We start from the raw sequence: 18,922 nt of genomic DNA, 5'->3' as shown, positions 1-18,922 counted from the left end.
TTTCCCTGCACAGTCAGTGAGACATGCACACCTCCATAGATGCATGGACAATGCATCTTACCTCCCTCAACTTGTTAATCCCACTCCACCAGGCTGATCAGAGTACAGAGGCAGAGCCCCTGTCTCTTTTTTCACACATCTCCTCCCCTCCTTATGATGACAATGTATTTAGGTCATGGATGACTAAAGGACAAGATGTTTAACGTTTTTGAAAAGCCTTAATAACAAAGTACGTGTTAAAATTTATACAGGAAAACAACATGAGATATGCTACATCTCTGTAAGGTACCAATTATGCTTGGAAAGGAAATCAAAAGCTTTAGCTGTTCTATCGCCCACCTGTGATAACTTACACAAAAAGCTATTCTCTCAGCTAGTATTTAGCTTGGGTGAGAGAAGTAATCATCAGTCAAAGAGCACACAAACAAGCTTGGAGGCTGACAATTAACTTCCAGGAAGAATTTCAGAACTCATCAAAGCATCATCAAAGAGCACATTTTAGCACTACAGGGAGAGAAAAAAGAATTTGGTTTTCATTCTAACCGTGTTAAAAAATAAACACCAAGCTTGTCAGTGGGTATAAACTTATGCAGCTGTAGATAATGAAAAACTCTGATGTACATCGGGGAAGTATAAAGACAAATTGACCAACGTGTCCTTCATCACATGGCAGGCTTACAATTAACAAACTTCACTCTCATTTTAAATACTCAGTTTAAATTTCAACATCTGCACCTTGCCTGCATGTTCATATTTTCACCATTCACTTATAATTCTTCTGTTCTGCACATACATCTGCAAAGGATGTCCCCTGACATTAAGAGACATTGGCTGTAGCTCCTTATTATAAAAGTCAGTACAATTTTACTTTTTTTTTTTCTTTTACTTTACAACAGCTATGCATCTTGTTGTAGATAAACTTCTTCGTGCATGTATTTCCATATATTTTGCCCATATATGTGCACATATATAACCTGTATATATATTTGTGTATGCCCAAGTATACATACCTATATACACTTGACTGCATGTCTGTATTCATACATATATGGTATAAAAGTAATTCATAAATATGCATCACTAACTAGCAATGCAGGTCAAAGAAACTGCACATTTAACACCATTTCTTATGACGTGTGAACTATGTTTGAGTTCATGAATGGAGCTTTTTTTCATAGTATTTTTTGTAAGTCATTTGGCAACCATAATATCTAAAGCTGCTACCTCCGTGCGAGGTAACAGTTGTTCACGTGAACAACTGCACATCTGTACACTCAATGCATATACTATACTCAGTATCTCTAGCATATTGATATATAAGTGGGCACATACATAAAATTCTGCACTAGCCCAGACTCGTGGACTTTATTCCATCATTTTTTGCCTCTCCATCTCTTCTTGCTCTTGTAGTGCATTGCTGTTGATTACGTAAAGGTAGTAATCTCAAACGCAAGGTTTGCACTGTGACACAAGCCAAGCTCACTGGCTTAACTCAAGTGAAACCAATGCAGCCAGAGTTACATAAACCTTATTTGCAAAACTGCAAGTAAACATTTACATTTTTTAAAAAGCTGTTGTCATTTATAGATAAATGTGATCCAGAACAGAATCCACAACCAGATGACGTATACTAAGAAACTAATTCTTTTCCAGCCCTGATAATGCAAAAGAAACTTTACAAGTACAGAAGTATGCAATTCAATTCACAGCAACCTACAATCTACAAAATGCTCTATGGTCAAAATGGTACAGAGAGAGAAAAATAGGTCTTTACGGTAGAGTGTGGGGGGGATTTTATCTCATCTGTTTTTCTGAGATAAGCATTTTCATAAACAAAAATATTACTGATACGACTACCATGTAAAATTTCAAAATAAGACATTTAATTTTTAAATAGGAATGGGAAGCAAACAGCTTATCCATTAGAAAATTTTGAGGTAACTGAATATCACTGACTGTAAACTTTTAAAGACATGTCCTGTTTCCCATAGAGCACAAAAATGAAGAGCATGTGGGGGCTTTTAGGAATTACCAGAAGTAAAACAAATATTCCTTAACTGAATTTTGCATGGACCCATGAATTATTGCTCTTTTTCAGATAAAAATTACCAAGGGCAAACCTAACTCTGGAGTTAACTCCACATGCTCTTCCTTACTTCCAGTTTACCTCTGTAACAGCGAGCTCTGCTACTGCAATGCCCAGCTCAAACATTGGCCCTGCCAAACCAGTTGAGCTTGGAGGGACAGGGCTTGCTAGCTCTAGTACAGCCCTACATTGATACTCTGCTTTGGGACCCCCCCAAGTCACTTTGCACAGAAGTGTGCGGCTCCATATGAACAAAGCAGCCAACTCAGCACTGGCTCAGCAATCCTACACAGGCTAATTTCACCTCATTTTTTTTTTATAGGAGCTCCACTTTTTAAAAACAAGAGAAAGAAGAAAGCAGTTAACGGGATTGTGAGGGCTCTTCCTTTCAACCAGGTTTTTTATCCTGGCAGCCTACAAGCTCCCAGTCCAGCCCTGGTGCTCACTGGGTTGTCTCTCACTAAAACTGGTGGGATGCAAGCTCTGCACCTTCTAACACCACAACAGGTCACTCAGCAGTGCTAAAGAATGTGGAACCAATCTTCCAGTTGCTCTGCATTAAAGAAGACATTTCTCTTTTACATTCAATGGGTTTGATAAAATCTCTGCTAAGTCATGCTAACATAGGCTTTTACTATGCTAATGGAACACATCACTAATCAACTACAACATTTTTGGAAAATCATGTTAGGGCCAGTGGAATCTCCTAACCTGCTAAAGCAGTGAGAGGCTCAAGAAACATTTCCTTAAAAAAGTCTGGTTTATGTGGCAAATAAATATCACTGTCTTCTATTAGCCAAAACACAATACTTTATAATCTAATATACTCAAAGACTCCTATGCTTTGTGTGATACAAGGTAAATTAAAAACCTCACCTTCCTCCTAAAGCACTGTACAATTTTATATACAGTCTGTAAATTACTGCAAGATCAGCCAGGCTTGGGAAAGGTCCAGAAAAGCCAAGCTCCCTTGGAGAATGGGTGCTGGTGCAAGTACATCAGTCACATCTGCCTAACACTGTTCTCCATTCTGCAGAGCAACCAAAGGAGGGAAAGGGCAGGACAGAAAAGAGAAGGCTTTCTGTTTCTCTCTCCATATGAAGAGGAATATTTCATCAGCCTACTTCAACATCAGCCTGACATAGCTCCTTGCAGAAGCTTAAGAGGATCAGAAAATCTTTAAGCATCAAGTCACAGTGACTTGGCTTTTTACATACATAGCTTCTCTATTATTTGGATTGTAGGTCACAATTTAACCTGCAAATGCCTCGTTCATCATCAAGAAGAAAAAAAAAATAAAATAAAAACTAACCCTACAAAAAAACCCAAAACCAACCCATAAAAACAAACAGAGAAGAGTTAAAACAGAAATATTGCCCTGGGATAAAGTGATCACCCTGATAGGGCACAAACTGCTAACTGCAAGGCTGCTTTCATGACTGACTTTTACAAAACCTTAAGCCAGACTAAAAACCTTCTCTGGTTTCTTCTGCCAATCAGTCACCTCTTTTCCCTCACAAGTCTCCAACTTCAGCTGCATTTTCTCTCTGGCCCTCCCACTAACATCTGACATCTTTCCTCCACTCAACCGAGCAGTTCACTTATCAGGTAAGTAACTAAAATACCAGAGCAGATGACTCAGCAAAGGAGATGACTGATTAACTGCATCTTGTGCCTTTGAAGAATTTGTCCATTTTTCCCGTATTTCTTGTCCACAGTCATAGGCATGTTTTCAGCAAGATGCAGACTGCAGTTTCAAGCTTTTCTTTTTTTAACGGATTGGATGTTCAGTGGCTCCAAAATAAACATCAAGTGGCACATCCTGACTTAAGTAACACTATGTGCTTAAGTTACTCTTAAGCACGTGTAGGCTATTCTTGTGTACCTGACTTCTTTCTCCTGAGCCTCCAGCACAGTCTTTCAGATGTCTCTTAGAGAAGTCTCATTCTTCTGTCCTTTGCACAACACAGAAGCCAGCTGACAACTACTGCAAGGAATCCTGAATGTAAAAGCAAATCTATGGGTGAAGACTCACCTTCATCCACCTCTGTGGAGTTTTAAGCCTTAGTAAGTAACGTGAATTGTGCACAGGGTGGGAAACAACACATACACCCCTCAGTTTCAAATTGTACTGTAAGATGGAGAAAACAATCTTTATCTTACTGCATTATTGTTATTGCTAATGACTGCATTACTCTTATTGTTAATGACTTCAGTCTGTACTCATTTAGGTAAATGCCATTATCAGATTAGCTGTCTAATTTTCATTAGTCTTTTGCTCAAATTCACCTGAAATCACTAAGATCAAGTTCTGTCGATGTGTTTTTCTTCTCCCCTAGAAACACTTAGCTATGTGCTTGTATTTAAATTGGCCTCCACTGTAAAAGAACGTATATGTTTGCACACACAGAGAAATATTATATTGCAAATAATATGGCAAATATAGCATTACAATGTCTTAATTCTATTTGTTTAATTCCTTCTTTAAGCTTCATGAAACTGCATATCATTGCCACTTTATAAACCTTTCATTTACCTTGGTCATTTATTTCAACTCTCTGTAAAATTATTTCCAGACTCCTCAGACACAAACTCTCACGATCTGACTGCTGGTACAGATAATCCCTCTTTTCCTGACTTCCCTGGTATTGCTGCTAGCATGAAACAAAACCAGTTCTGAAATGAAAGCCAGTCCCTCCAGTACAGCTATATGCTCTATCATATTAAATCAATGTACAGATACTGGACAGGATGGGAATTAAAGAAAAAGGGGAAATAAATCCGATATCCATTTTAGCACTACATGCAGTTAAGGACTGCATGGCCAGTCCTTTACTAATGCCAGCTTACTGCTTACTGATAACCACTTGCAGATTACTGAACTAAGAGTTAGGAAACAGCTGGCTGGTATGAGTGTGCTAGGGCCTAACTCTCTCTGCCACCCTGTTTCCAGAAGCTCCACCATAGCCAACAGAGCTCCTGACAGACAGCCCATTGGTTTCCAGCTGGCACTACAAACTACTGCAACCTAGGATGCCCTGGCATCTCCAAACACAGCAGGCATCACAGAGCTGCTTCCGAGGGCCTGCTAGTATCACAGAAGTAGACAGGTCTTTCAGATTAATGAAATGGCATCTAAACTCTCAATACAAAGAAGCACAAGACTTGCCGTGTGGCACTGAGGCATTCCAACAAAGATATCTGAACGGGGATGCAAAAAGTATGGGTCTCCAACAATTAATCTTCATTAAGAAAGTCTGACTTCATTAAGGTTGTTATCTAGGGTGACATCCTGTTCCCCTTGACGTCAGTGGCAAAATTATTAATATAATGCCTCCACTAGGAAGAGGCTAAGTACAGTTCAGATGGTGCTGTGTTACAGTTTGGAAGTTGCTTTATAAAAGTTGCTTTATCTCGTTCTATACTGTATATTGTGTATATTAATGTATGTGCAGAAAAAGCTAATAATATTGTCAAAAAGATCAGACTTTACAAAACAATGGTTTAGACACCAAAAGTATTTAATGGCAATTAATATAGCCCTAGTGTTTCCAAAAACAGACACATCCTCACTTGTAGCCAGCATCCTGTCTCCTTCACAAGGCTGGAAATCTGTGTACTCAGGTACTACAAGACAGCTCCTGTGGGGCACTGGAAAGCTGGTATTCTCCACAAGGTAGGCAGAATTCACACCCACAGCAGCAATACTTCACCTAGCAAGACTGCATGAACCCATGCCCAGGTAAAAATACATGTTTCACAATATTAAGATGGTGATTTCCATTTATCAGGGGCGGGGGCAGGGGGGAAAAAAAGGCCCTTCTAACTTTAGTCTAAGGGTAAACAGGGAGCGGAAGAATGAGCATGCTTTCACAGCAGTATTAAAATTGCTAAAATAAAGTGAAAATATTTCCTGTTCTTCTACAATCAACCTCTCCAAGTTTTCCAAACGCCTCAGGATACTATTTCATGTTTAGAATACTTAAAAAGCATTCTCTTAAAAAAACCTGATGTGTAGTGGAGATGTATTTCATTCCTTTCCTGACATTAATAAACATGAATCATGTATGAGAGTACTGCCTAGAAAAATAGTCATCCCTAGCATACCCACTCTGTACTGGAACTTTTTTATATATCCAGAAAACCACCCTCTAGAAGTTAGAAAGCTCCATTAAAATGCATCAAAATATATATTCAGAATTTCTGAATTTCTTATTCAGCAGATAGCAGTATTTTGGGAGGAATTTATCCAGAAGTACCTTAATCAGGGCCAGGAGGGGCCACATACTTTTTGGGAGGTGCCAAAATGGAGACAGAACACCTTAAGAAGCCTAGATGTAACCATAAAATTATAGCTGATATGCTAAATTTTGTTGCAGGTTGAGAGTACGTGCACAGCTGTCACAACCTGCAAGAAGTAACATGCTGAACTGCACCACTTAAACCATCAGAGACAACAGTAATGGGCTACACTACAAAGGCCAGAGGTTTCATCAATCACAACACAGGAGATCTGGGATAGCCTGCGTTGATTAAGAGAATTCTTACCTCTTTTATTGGTTAATAGCTGCACAAGTATTATCTTTAGTGGCTAAGCTGCCTTAAACAGACTCCACCTCAGCTTCTGTGACCAACACAAACATGCTCCCAACAGCCCTCAATGTTCAGCTGCTTGTGAGGCTGAAAAAGGAACCGCAGCCCACGACACATCAAAGAATAGCACATTCTCTCGTGCCTTCTCTAAGTTTGCCTCTGCCCCAAGTCATCGAAAAGGTGGCCTCTGCCCCAAGGACAATCTCTGCTTGATACTGCAAGCTGCAGTATCCGTTGGTGCCGTGAATACCACCCATTCCTCTTACGCTTTTACTAAACGTAAACGTTTTCCATTAGGTCTCAAATGTTAAGGAAAGGCCCTTCTCCTAAACCTAGTGAGATTAACGTTATGCATATGAAAAAGAAGGCCAAAACTACACGTGAAATGCATTTAAACAATTTAGGTTATACAAATATAACCAAATGTCCTATTTGTAGCTTTACTGGTCCTGAAGTAGGGCTTAATGCCTTGGTGAAACAGTACACACCTCTGCTAGTACAGCACAGGAGTTAACCACTTCTGCATCCAATAAGAAGTATTAACATGAGTGCAGCCAATGCTTTGAGCAGTTACGAGTGACATCTATTTCTATTATGTTCAGTAGAAAAAAAAATGGCAACATTTTAGAGACAAGTAAGTTATCTGCTATTTGAAAAGGAGAATGCCCGTGACAGCACACACACTGTCATTTCCAAACACACAAAAAACATATCAGTCTAACTATTGAGTACATGGCTAAAACTAGACACTTCAGTACTCCACCTCCTGGATTTTGAGCTTTTAAGATACATGCAGATTATCCTACCTGACTTGAGCATACCATCAGAAGCTCATCATGAGGTAATATACAATAATTCCATGACTCAGAGAACTGGGATTTGATTCACAGTAAAGCCTTTAATTCAATACAAACCCCTGTTCTTATTGTTTTACATTATTCAAATGAGTATTTTCTAGAAAGTGACACTGTGCACAGAAAGGTTCTGGGTCTAAGGAAAATAAGACCTGATGTGCATGTCGACAACAGCCATTCTGACTGCCTACCCACCAGCTGTGACTGGAAAAAAAATTCTAGAGGTTCCTAATTCTTTTGGGGGGGGGGGGAGTGGGGGTAGGTGTGATTTAGCTGATATGAACAAAATCCAAGACATCCCAAAATATTTACATTTGGAAGCAGAGTGAGAGCTCTTAATTACTCAGCTAAGACACAAAGGACTCAGGAAGAGATCTGCATTACCTGGCTTAGAGCAAGAGCCTGAACCAGGCTTTATGCCATCCCAGGCAAATTCCATGATCAGGAGGCTACTGACTACCTCCTCTACTCTAACCTCTACCTCCACTACTACATTGAACCTTGGTGGAGACTACCAGCCACTGCCAGAACAACCTGCAAACTCATTACATGACTGGTTACTCTCAAAGCTGACTTAGACACCTCCATCAGTGACTACCCACTCACTCTATATCGTGACTGTGTTTGCTCCCTCATGCACATTCTCTTTTTCACAACCTGGGCTGAAATAAAGGTGTTGTAGGAGCTGTTTTCTCATTTAAATATATTTTCTTTGAGTCATGAGTTTGTATTAGCAGCCAGGAATTTTGCAGGTGTTAGTGACACAGAGTATACATGCCTCTAGGCAGCAGGGACAGGCATATTTCAGACATGCAGAAAGTAAGCAATTAGCTTTCAGGGATTAGACTTCATTTGCTATAATAATCACTCGACGTTTCCTATGCTTCCATTTTAGTTTTATCACTCTCATGTTGTATGAAGCAGAGCCTGCCCTAGGCAGGGCAGATCTGCGATGTAAGGAAAGCTCGGGCCGCCCACGAGGGGCGCTGTGGGTGTGGCTTGTGCTATATAAGCAATTGCAGCTGCGCAATAAACGCCATCTGCTGCATCCTTCACACTGAAGCCTGTGTCTGTGATGGTACCCAACGGTAGAGGTTGGGTGGCAGAGATCCCGGGGATCGGGTGTCGGTAACGACACTTTCACACTATGTTCAGATGTGCAAACACTACACACAGCCTGGGAAAGTCTGCATGACTGAGTTGCAGTGTTCTGCCAATCTACTCCAGTTTATTGGGATTGTGTTTCTTGTTTTGTTTGCTTGGTTTGTTTTGTTTTGTTTTGCTTTTTTTAAGATCTGGGATATCAAATACCACCCACATTGGCAGCTGTTTTGATGACTGTTACTTTCCTGAAGATCCTACAAAGAAAATTCTTTATGGAAAAGTTCAGAAAAAAAACGTAGAAAGTCTAATAATTATGGGAAATACTGTAAGTTCAAAGAGGTGGCTTTCCACTCACTAGCATTACCACGTGTAATTACTTTTCCTGTGTTTTCTATGTATTGACACAGTGCATGCTCGCTTCTTGCAGTGCACTGCAAAGGACAATATTTCATCTTCTTGAGAAGCACTACTTCAGCATTTCTTACCAAAAATAACCTGTTTGCACACATGAATCTGCTGATTTGCCATTAAGTTAAATACCAAAGAGGAGTTTACAGGGGTTTTTAAGAAACCACCCCAGCCACACTGGAACTGTTCAAAGTGTTCTGAATGGATATATAGCTACAGGTCGGATTGATGGATCAGTGTACATACCTGGAAAGAGGACTGAAGAGCACTTTGATGCTCATCATTATTAATGTGGAGGCTGATTAAAAATGTGGCATTCCAAAGCAAGAAACATAAAATGTATCCACACAAATAAAACCACTGTGCCACAACACAAATTTTCAGGACAAAGGCACTAAAAAGAGAAACTGTTCCTCCAACCTGAGGCACCCCAAGTTCAAACTGTGTGTCTGCCAGACAGTCCACGATTTCTTTCTTTTTTTTTTTTAAGCAGCACATTTACTTTGGACAGAGAAAGGGAAAAATAGTCCATAAAGTTCCCACTGTTATGAAAAACAGGAACAATTGCTAGAGTTACAAGCTCCTCACAGACTAAGCCAGAAGATGAACAGCTCTTGGTCTCTGCTTTCTTCTGTGTGGCTAACCAAATTTAAAAATGCAACAATAACACAATCATGTCAGTAAAACCTGACACTTACAGAAACTATTATTTGCCAAACTGAACATATGCTGCAGCTGTCATGCCATCAGCTTTTAAACTCCCTTTACCCTCAGAATATTTTCCTCACAACTGCCTGGGTTATATGCCACTCACACACAGAGCACACAGAGAAGTATAAATGTATCACCACGAACTTCACAGCAACCCACCTGATGAAGCCACTCAAATACAGACAAGTCTAATTATGCGGTTTCGTTTCAAAATGTTAATGCCACTTCTCATTCCATAGTTTCATTCCTCTCAGTCCAACTGAGAGGCAAGGTCATGAAACAGGTCTGGAAATAAACAGTATTTGAGGGCTCTCAGTTTGTTGATGGATCTTCAGAGCCTGCTAAGTGGTCAGTAGTGCCAGATTTTTCCCTCACTGAATCAAAGCTGTTCTCTTTTCTGCAAACTTAGCAAAAGCACAAAAAAAAAATTAAACCTGATGTCGTCATGAGCACTACATTCAGCACATGTTCTCTATCACGCTTCTCTCTGCCCCACTATATGAGATTATTCAGTTTCCTTACCCATTAACCAAGCCCTCTTGCGTCTTCAGCGTCCCACAGCATTTGACCAAACCAGATTCGAATTAAGGACCTGGATCCAGCGGCGCCATTTCGTAAAGTAAGAAAAAGGTACGAATAATGTTGCTGACCTGAAGCTGTGTACTGAATGTCTGAGAGAAAGCCCAGCTGGAGCAGCTGCAACTCCCAGGACACCTTCTGCTGCCAAACGTTACGAATCTTAGGGGGAAAAAACTGATCTTTTAATTTCTCCACTTTGAAGTAAGCCAACAGCCCAGCCCAGAGGAAAGCAGAGTCACACAGAGAAGTCGTGACCGGGTTCCCTGCTTCTTACTCCAGAGGAGGTGTCCCTGAGACAGTGCAAGGTGTGGTGAGGAAGGGGCAGGTCTCCTATAAAAAGTCCTTCTTCCTCATGGCTGTGCAAGCTCAAAACCAACTATATCTGCCCAAAATCTCCCTGTCAGGACTAGCCAAAAGAGTGCTGAATGCTGCCATGGCTCCTTGGTCCACAGCAAGGAGCACTCGTTGGTTTCTGCCTGATCTTCCCATGCAGTTTGGAGGTTTTAAAAACACCTCTGCAAACTCTGTACTCATGAAGGCAGGCCAGCTATATTTATAACATGGTTTTGACAACAGCAACGCAGAGACTGAGCATTTTTCAGTTTGCTCGGGGAAAAAAAAAAATCCTTGATAAAAGTGCTGCTTCATAAATAATGTCTGTCATGTTCACAGTCTCCATACACAATGCTGTCATCTATAGTGTGTGGGCAGGGAGCGTAGGAGATTTGTGAAAAACAAACAGTGAATCACCAACAATTTTGATGGCAGCTCTGTCCCATGTGGCGTTTCACCAAGTCATCCTTCAGAGCAACAACTTTGTTTGTCGGCTGGCAGGACTTAGAGCTTTGCCACATTGCTTAGAGAACAGAAGAAACCATAGGCTGGAGTTCATGGGAAAGGCAAGGGAGATTATCTAAATAGTTGTACGGTTGTTTTGCCTTTTTTTTTTTTTTTTTTTTTTTAATATATCTACCCAGATGCTTTGTGCACCTCTAAATCAAGGCATGCTGAACAGCCTCCCACCTGCCTGGGTACAAGAGCCTGCACTCACAGCTCAGAAATGCATGCAACTCTTCCTGGCTGGACATCTTGGTCATCAGTACCTACCTGGTAGCAGCAAACACAGACATCAGATTTTCCTAATTTTGAAGTGTTATCCAACGCCCAGGGAAAACAATGCTCAGGCCTCGCCATTTTCAGTGCCTCTTAGATCAAATATCAAGTCTTTAAATCAAGTGTCTCCCCACCTCCACTTCCAGTCTCCTTCCACCTCACTGCCCAAGGGCTGAGCGGTGCCAAGGACAGCCAGCGTCTTGCACACTAAACGTAACACCACTCACAATTTCCAAGGGGAAGCTGTCTTTAGCTACAAAGGTAGCTGAATAACCTCCTCAGAAGTACTGTCATTGACTGTGCTTCCATCCCAACATAAAACCAGGGCACTGAAGGTAAATTTATCTCTCCCTGTCAAAATGCTGTAGCCAGAGATCAGTGTCCTGCTAGTCATCTTGTAATTATGCATATCCTTTGTGCCATTATTCCCTGAGCTTCCTCTAATGAGTAAAACTCGGCTATTTATGTATCTGGAAACGTGGATGTGCTCCTTTATGAACCCACACACTCAAACCATACAATGAAGACACTGCCATTTCCAGGCTCTGCACAGCAGCCCACCTGCAAGCAAAGAATCTGAAAATCAGTGACATTTTTGGTGGCCTGCAGAAAGATGAAACAGAGTGGCTGTGAAGACTCCATCTAGCCTGTCCCCCTTGTTCTTATAAGGGACACTCAAAGTTACATTCATTTATCGTGGATAAAAAATATGGAACTTTACTGGAACTCTTTATTGGAACTATAGGTTCCATTTGCTATTTACAGGAATTACAGGCTGACAGCAAGGGTCTCCTTCTCAGAAACTGAGGAGTCTAGCAATACTTGTTGAGTTCTGCTTTCAAGTGGGGTTCTTCGGGTTATTCAGTAGCTAACAATGTTCTTTGCAAAAAAACAGGGTCCTCTGGGGTACAGTGTCTACACCTAGATGATCTTAACTTTAGATCATTTCTATTAGCTATCAGTATATCTGGGGTATTATTTTTCTCTATTTCAAACTACTTTATGCACAGCTCTATGTTTTACAATATGTTATTCAGGATGGAATGCTATAATACAAAAAATTCACAGCTTATCGAGAGGTTATATAAAATATACCCCATCACCAACCAAATGGAAAAAAAATAACTTCTTCTGTTGTCTACTTTGAATTAATTTCTTCCCAGAGAATTCAAAAACATGCATCTTAAAATTTTTAACTAAGCTTGGCCTAAACTCTCATTGAGAAATTAGTTAAGTGGTTCTGATATTGTAACTTGGTCACTTACATATAGGCAGTATGGGACTTTTGTTTCTTAATTATGCAAAACTCCGAGGACTTGACTGTCACTCCAGAGGGGTGTAGGATTAGGAGAATCAAATTAGCAGGCAGCTGAGAATTCATCCGTCTGATCTCTTGCTACACCAACAACCAATGCTGTCCATGAAAGTCTCATGGGACTGTCAGAAATAGATTCAGAAACAGAATTGACCTAAAATCTCTTTTTTTCAGTGGAAAAATCATCACGGGTTTATCTTAAGAAATACTCATGAAAGATTAATTTGATGGGGAAAAAAATTACGGGTTGGTCAAAAAGTTCAAAAAAGTTTGCAGCTAAAAAAGATGTTTTCAGTGGGAAACACTCTGGTGTGCCTCCGGGAGCTGCCATTCAAGCGCCTGGGGTGTTTGGCTCCTTCTCCCCTCGTCAGCAGGGCTTCCTGGCAGAGATTCCTTCCTTCACCTCCACGGATGGCATTGCACCATCAAAGTCTAGGTATTTAAAAAAAAACCTGGGGTATAAAGACAGCCCTACAGAATAGCATCCAGGAGATATGGCAGAGCTATTTTGAATGAAAACACATTCCACTTTTATATTTACACAAAAAGTAAATGAAAAGTGTTGTCTACTTTAGGCTTTCCTGGATTCCTTCTGAACTATAGCTGGGAGCCCCAGACATGAACTGGGCCTCCACGGTCATGTAAGGTTACACACACTAAGCTTGGGTGATATAGTTCACTCAAAAATAAAAATGAGTAGAAGTACAACAACTTCTACTAGATTTACGCTTGATGTGATCCCAAGACCTATGGAAATACGGAAGTGGTAGCAAGTTGCATATGCAAAAAAGGCACTTCAATTATATCTGAGCTGTCTGGTCCAGTAACCATAAAACACCGCATCTGCTCCAGAGACTGTTTGCCTGTGCCTCACGAACTATAAAAAGCAGAAAGCCAATAAAATCCAATTCAATATATTTAACTTGGGGTTTTTATCTCATAATTTTAAGTGTTAGCTATTAGCAGAAACTGATGACTCCAAAAGAAATGATGTAAGTACTTTGACAGGTTTTACCAGGATCTAATAAAAGACTTTACAGTGAGATAGATGAATAGAGAACATGCAGCATCATCTCTGTTTCTAGAAAAGGAAAATCCCAGAAGCAGTTGCAGAGACTTCGGTAAGCTAACAGAGTTGAAAGGCAATCCTGGAGGAACCAAAGATGGGTTTGCTCAGACATGCTGGTTATGCTGCTGTACTCTCAGAATAGCAGAAGAGTATGTTCTATTTTTCCTCAAAGGCTTTTGAAAACAGTCAAACATATTCCAAGTCATTGCAATATGCTGAAAACCCCATTTTACAGCTTTGCTTTTATAAAAATTCTGTACAGCAGACTTTTCCTTTATTGAAATTCTAAAATCCACATGTGATGAGCAGCATTAGGTACAGCCCCCACGCATCTCACCAGTAACTGAATCACAAGGGCAAACTCCCATCTTTGGGAATGTTTAGACTTCTCATGGGCAGAAAGCAGAGCATACACTGAACTGCAGATTCAACCTATGTTTTGGAAAATGATGTGCTAGATTTTGTAAGAGTATTTGGTGAGAAGAGGGTACCACAGTGACCTCATCTAGCTCTCAGAGGGAGCAGCACAGCCAGAGAGAAGCTTGCAGCAGCTCTCAACGCACACAATCAAGGCTTCAAGTGCTGTTTCTGAAACTTAAAGCTTAAAGAGCACAGGCTCTGCTCCCAAAGAATTTGAAAAGACATCTCCATGCACAGTCTCCAAACTAAAGACATAAACACAAACAAATTCAGGGGCAGACTGAAAACCTATTTTTAGATGAATAAACAGTGTGAAAGCTTTCCAATATCCTCTTCTTATTCCACTCTTCTATTTCTTCTCTTCCCCTCCCTTCTCCCCCTAATGCCTGAGTTGGTGACTGCTAAATGATCTCTGCTCCTATTTAAAATTTTTAATGGCAATCTAGCAGACGTCCCCGATCCAATTATTTTAATCTGTCTGTGTCAAGTGGCCACAGCAGCTGTTGACCTCCTGTTATTGACATTATTAATACTGTAATTAAAATATATATTAATCAGCTGAAAGATCCACAGAAACTTCTTTGAATTTTACTTTTTGTTATTGATTGAGGAAAGCGTTTAGTGGAAAACAGAAGGAAGCAAGAGTGTGGGTTATGAAATCTGGTATGAAATTGTTGCTAAAAAAAGGCATGCAGACACAGGAAGTGGAAGAGCTTTCACTGCAATATCCTTGTAAAATCAACAATTGCTTGCCGGGTTGGCTTTGCTCCTTGACCTCACACCCATGCCATACAAATTGCTCCCCAACCCACAAACATGTAGTAGCACAGCATAATGCTTTTGAACTTCTATCAAACTCTACTAACGCTGAAACATCACAATGTTTCAGTGTACTGTCAAAGACTTCTGGTAACAGAGGTTGAGAAGCAAACTCATTTTGAGCTCTAAGGGATCTAAAGAGTTCTTATCTGCATTATGCCCTCTAATGACCTAAAGGAGATTATTTGATACAGCTTGTTAATAATGACAAAGTTTATTCAAGGGAATCTTAAGCCATAATGCTGTATTTTGAAATAAGAAGGATTACACACTTAAGTATCACTGCAACGTGCTTCTGACTGGCTGCAGATGAATCTTAGTTGATCGCCTTAGACGTATTGTTTGTTCTCCAAATCCCCAGAGATCTCCTACTGGAGCTGCCACTCTCAGGGGGGTCTCACATGTGCCAAACTCCTTTGGAAGTTACACACTTTAATATAATTACACATACGTTCTCACATAAGGGTCCAGATCTTCAGAAAAGTCACCCTAGCAAAGCAGCAGGACTTTATAAGCTTAGCTGCAGTACCACAATTTCCGTTAGCTGAAGTTGTGGCTATTTGTTCAGAACCAGAGGAGGACAGAAAAAAATAAACCCTGATATAAATAAAGCTCTTTAAGAGCCTTTACTCAGGTCTGAAGAATTCAACAGCTGCATCTCATTCAAAAAATGGAACAGAATAAATATCCTCAGCTACAAGAAAGACTTTCCTGGGGCCGAGTTGAAAACTTGGTGCATTCCTAAAAGACGACATTGATTTTAGAGGCACTTGTAACACTCTTACATTTCCCAGTATTTGTACAAGTTAACTCTGATATTTGGTATTTGCTTTAAAGTTTGATCTCCAGGAGCTATGTGAATCTACAGGCAGATCTCAATGTATGTATTTACGTAAGAAACACATAAGGATTATGTAAAGATCCAGCTGCCAGCAGAGAGGAGCTTGCAGGTGTGGTATCTATGCTTTTGGAAAGCAAAAACCTGAGAAAAGGAACTTTAACACTCTTTTTAATTCCACCCAATGATTTTAAAGCCATTGTCATCACTCTGCATTTCTCGGGACACAAGTGGTTCTTCCCTTGAAGCATGCAGGTAGAATTACTGGTGGTAGGAAAACCAGGAGCTCCTTCCCTACAGGTAAAAGGGCTGTGGCAGGGCAGAGCTGGTGCCTTCCTCCTGGTATCTAGGTATCTAGATACCACACCATCTCACCTGCTCTCACCCCTCTCTGAACTTCTGTATCCAAGTCCCTAGTCATTCACACCATGCAAACTGAAATTTGCCTTAGTAGGTTTTTTTTTCTCCTAATGGAGCTCTCATACATAAGGGTTCTGTATCTTACAGGACTAACGTAATGAAATACGTGACCCTGGCTGAACAAATTATATATACTGTATTCAAGAGATTTTTGGTAAAGATGGATATAAATGCCCAATAATGCTTGCAGTTGACAACTGAAGGAATAATAAAGAATGAAGCAGCTGTTAAATGTATAACTTTGCTTATTACTCCATAGAAGGCTCCTTCCCTTACACTTCCCCATTCAAACCCCCCAATGAATAAACATTAGGCATGCTTTCCCTCTATGATGTCTCACACAACACAGAATTAATGAAAGTATCTATTTGTTATTACCTCTATTATTACTACCCGTCATCATAACTACCCATCATTATGACATCATTCCTTACAGAATGAATTAGCTTATCCTGGAGAAATCCTTTAGACTTTTTGAAGTTCTACCCTTTCCATTTGACTGACTAATTAAAGCCAACAATGACAGAAGTGCAGAGTAATTATGGATGTTTCAAATGCTGACAGATCAGCTATGGGGTAGACAGGGCCTACCATGGGATTGCTTTCAAAACACAGGCATCTCTATCTAACCAGACACTCCAAGTACCACTTCCAACCAGTTGAACAGGAACTTTTGGGGAAGCAATTAATTTTGTTTGGTTTACAGAGATAAGAATGAAACTCCAGAAATGCCTTTTCCCCTACTTCCTTTCATGAAGGGAGGGAGTGAACAGTGGCCAGGCTCAGAGGCCTATGTCTACACTGTGGCTAAATCGCAATTGTGTACCGAGGTGCACGAAACCCTCAGTTAAATACCCCTTTCCCTGGCTGCTGAGCACTGCTGAGCTGCACCACTCCTCTGAGCTCTGACTTTTGCTAGCAAGGCAGCAGAAACATGATGAACATGCTTATCAGTGGCCATCTCCACAGCTGCTTGATGAAATACACGGTTCTGTGGCAAACTTGCCAAGAAGTTTCCCCAAGACCAAGCATTCGTTCAGCTACAGCCCCTCCCACAGTCCTCCAAAACAAGTGGCTCCAACTAAGTTCAGTTGGACCACCATCACCTTCACAACACCAAACCATCCTTACAGAGTCCAGACCATGATGCAGATGAAGCTGCAACCCTTGCAATATTCAGAAAACAGCTCAAGGCTTCACTTCTCAATTCTTCGTTTTATGCATTTCATGTCCAGCAGTGAAACTGTCAGCAGCAGATGAACCTGCTTTTGCTTAGCTCTGCTGTAATTCCCTGAAGTCCCATGGCCATTTATAGCGATGAGGGCTGGGTGGAGCGTCCTTGGGAAGAAGAAGATCACAGGCTGCATTCCTCAGCTGCTGCAAGAGCCTTTTCCCCTAGGAACTGGGCACACACTGTGCTATTATGAAACAAACAGTTGGTCCCAATTTTAAATTATAGTACTACTGGTTTTCAACTAATTTGGTGCCAACCTGCACAAGAACAGTTTCCAGCACCAGAGAAATTCACACTGAAAACTGTCCCAATGAGTTCTGTTACTAAGGATATGAACTGTCACAAAAATGAATGGCAGATTTGCAGTAACTTCACTGAGAGTAGGATCACACTTTTTTTTTTTTCCTTTCTGCAGCACAGAGCATGAAATGCCAGATGAAGCAACAATATACTCATGATAAACACTGATGTGTTGATCTTAAGAGTTGTGATGCGCTGTGATGTTACATAAATAACAGTGACTATTAGAAACCAATATAACTTCATAATGCCTTAAACTTCCCCACCTTTTACTGCCTCCTCTCTCAAAAAAATCCACAACTGAAAGAGAAGAGCCGGAGCTCTTTCAAGTCCATTAGGGACTTGGTTATGACCAGTCTGTCCTATATAGGAGGCACTCAGGCTACAACGATCTGCACAGAGAAGCAAGCAACAGGAAAATGCAAAGAGCATCCACAGATTGCAATGATATAGTTAACACTGTCCTTCTCCCCCATCTTTAGCAAAAGGCTAAAACTCCTTTTTATCTGAAAGCAAACCAGTAGACAATGGTACAAATAACATCCACAGTTCACATTTCCAAGAGTACTCTGTTGAAAGACAAATAAACTCCTAAATTGCTCTTTCCAAAATAAGCTCCATTTTTTCTACCAGTTAATAATTACAGAAGAATTTTCTCAAGTTTATTGATGGTGGGAAAGAGAAGTACAGTTAGAGCATTATTTTATTGTAGAGAACTGAAATAACACTTCTTCCAGATTTCCACAGAGTTGTTCAGTGGAAAAATGCCCAGTATCCTGAAAGACTTCTCTCTGGAAATACATTTCACTCTTTCCTTCCCATATAGACTTTTATAGATGTGCAGAAAAGCACACGACAAAACAATATGCACTCTTTAAAAGCACACTGAAACATATAAATTGTGACATCTGAAATGTTTATCTGTGAGGACTAAATTTATTATACAGTATTCCAAGCCAATATTTATACCAAGATTTTATACCAACCTAGAAACTCTTAAAGAGTGTTTTTTATATTATTTTCTAGCTCATTCCAATGAGCTTTCCTATTTATATTCCA

The 18,922-nt window shown here is 40.3% G+C and overlaps 1 protein-coding gene across 1 annotated transcript in view; it reads right to left on the bottom strand.

The window, feature by feature from the left end:
* Positions 1 to 18,922, bottom strand: part of ARHGAP6 (Rho GTPase activating protein 6) — a 119,807-nt gene that overhangs the window by 61,215 nt on the left and 39,670 nt on the right. The window lies entirely within an intron of this gene.

This window comes from Merops nubicus, unplaced genomic scaffold (genome assembly GCF_000691845.1).
Source record: "Merops nubicus isolate BGI_N331 unplaced genomic scaffold, ASM69184v1 scaffold6501, whole genome shotgun sequence".
Classification (NCBI taxonomy): Eukaryota; Metazoa; Chordata; class Aves; order Coraciiformes; family Meropidae; genus Merops; species Merops nubicus.
This window is presented reverse-complemented; position numbering and strand designations above follow the sequence as displayed.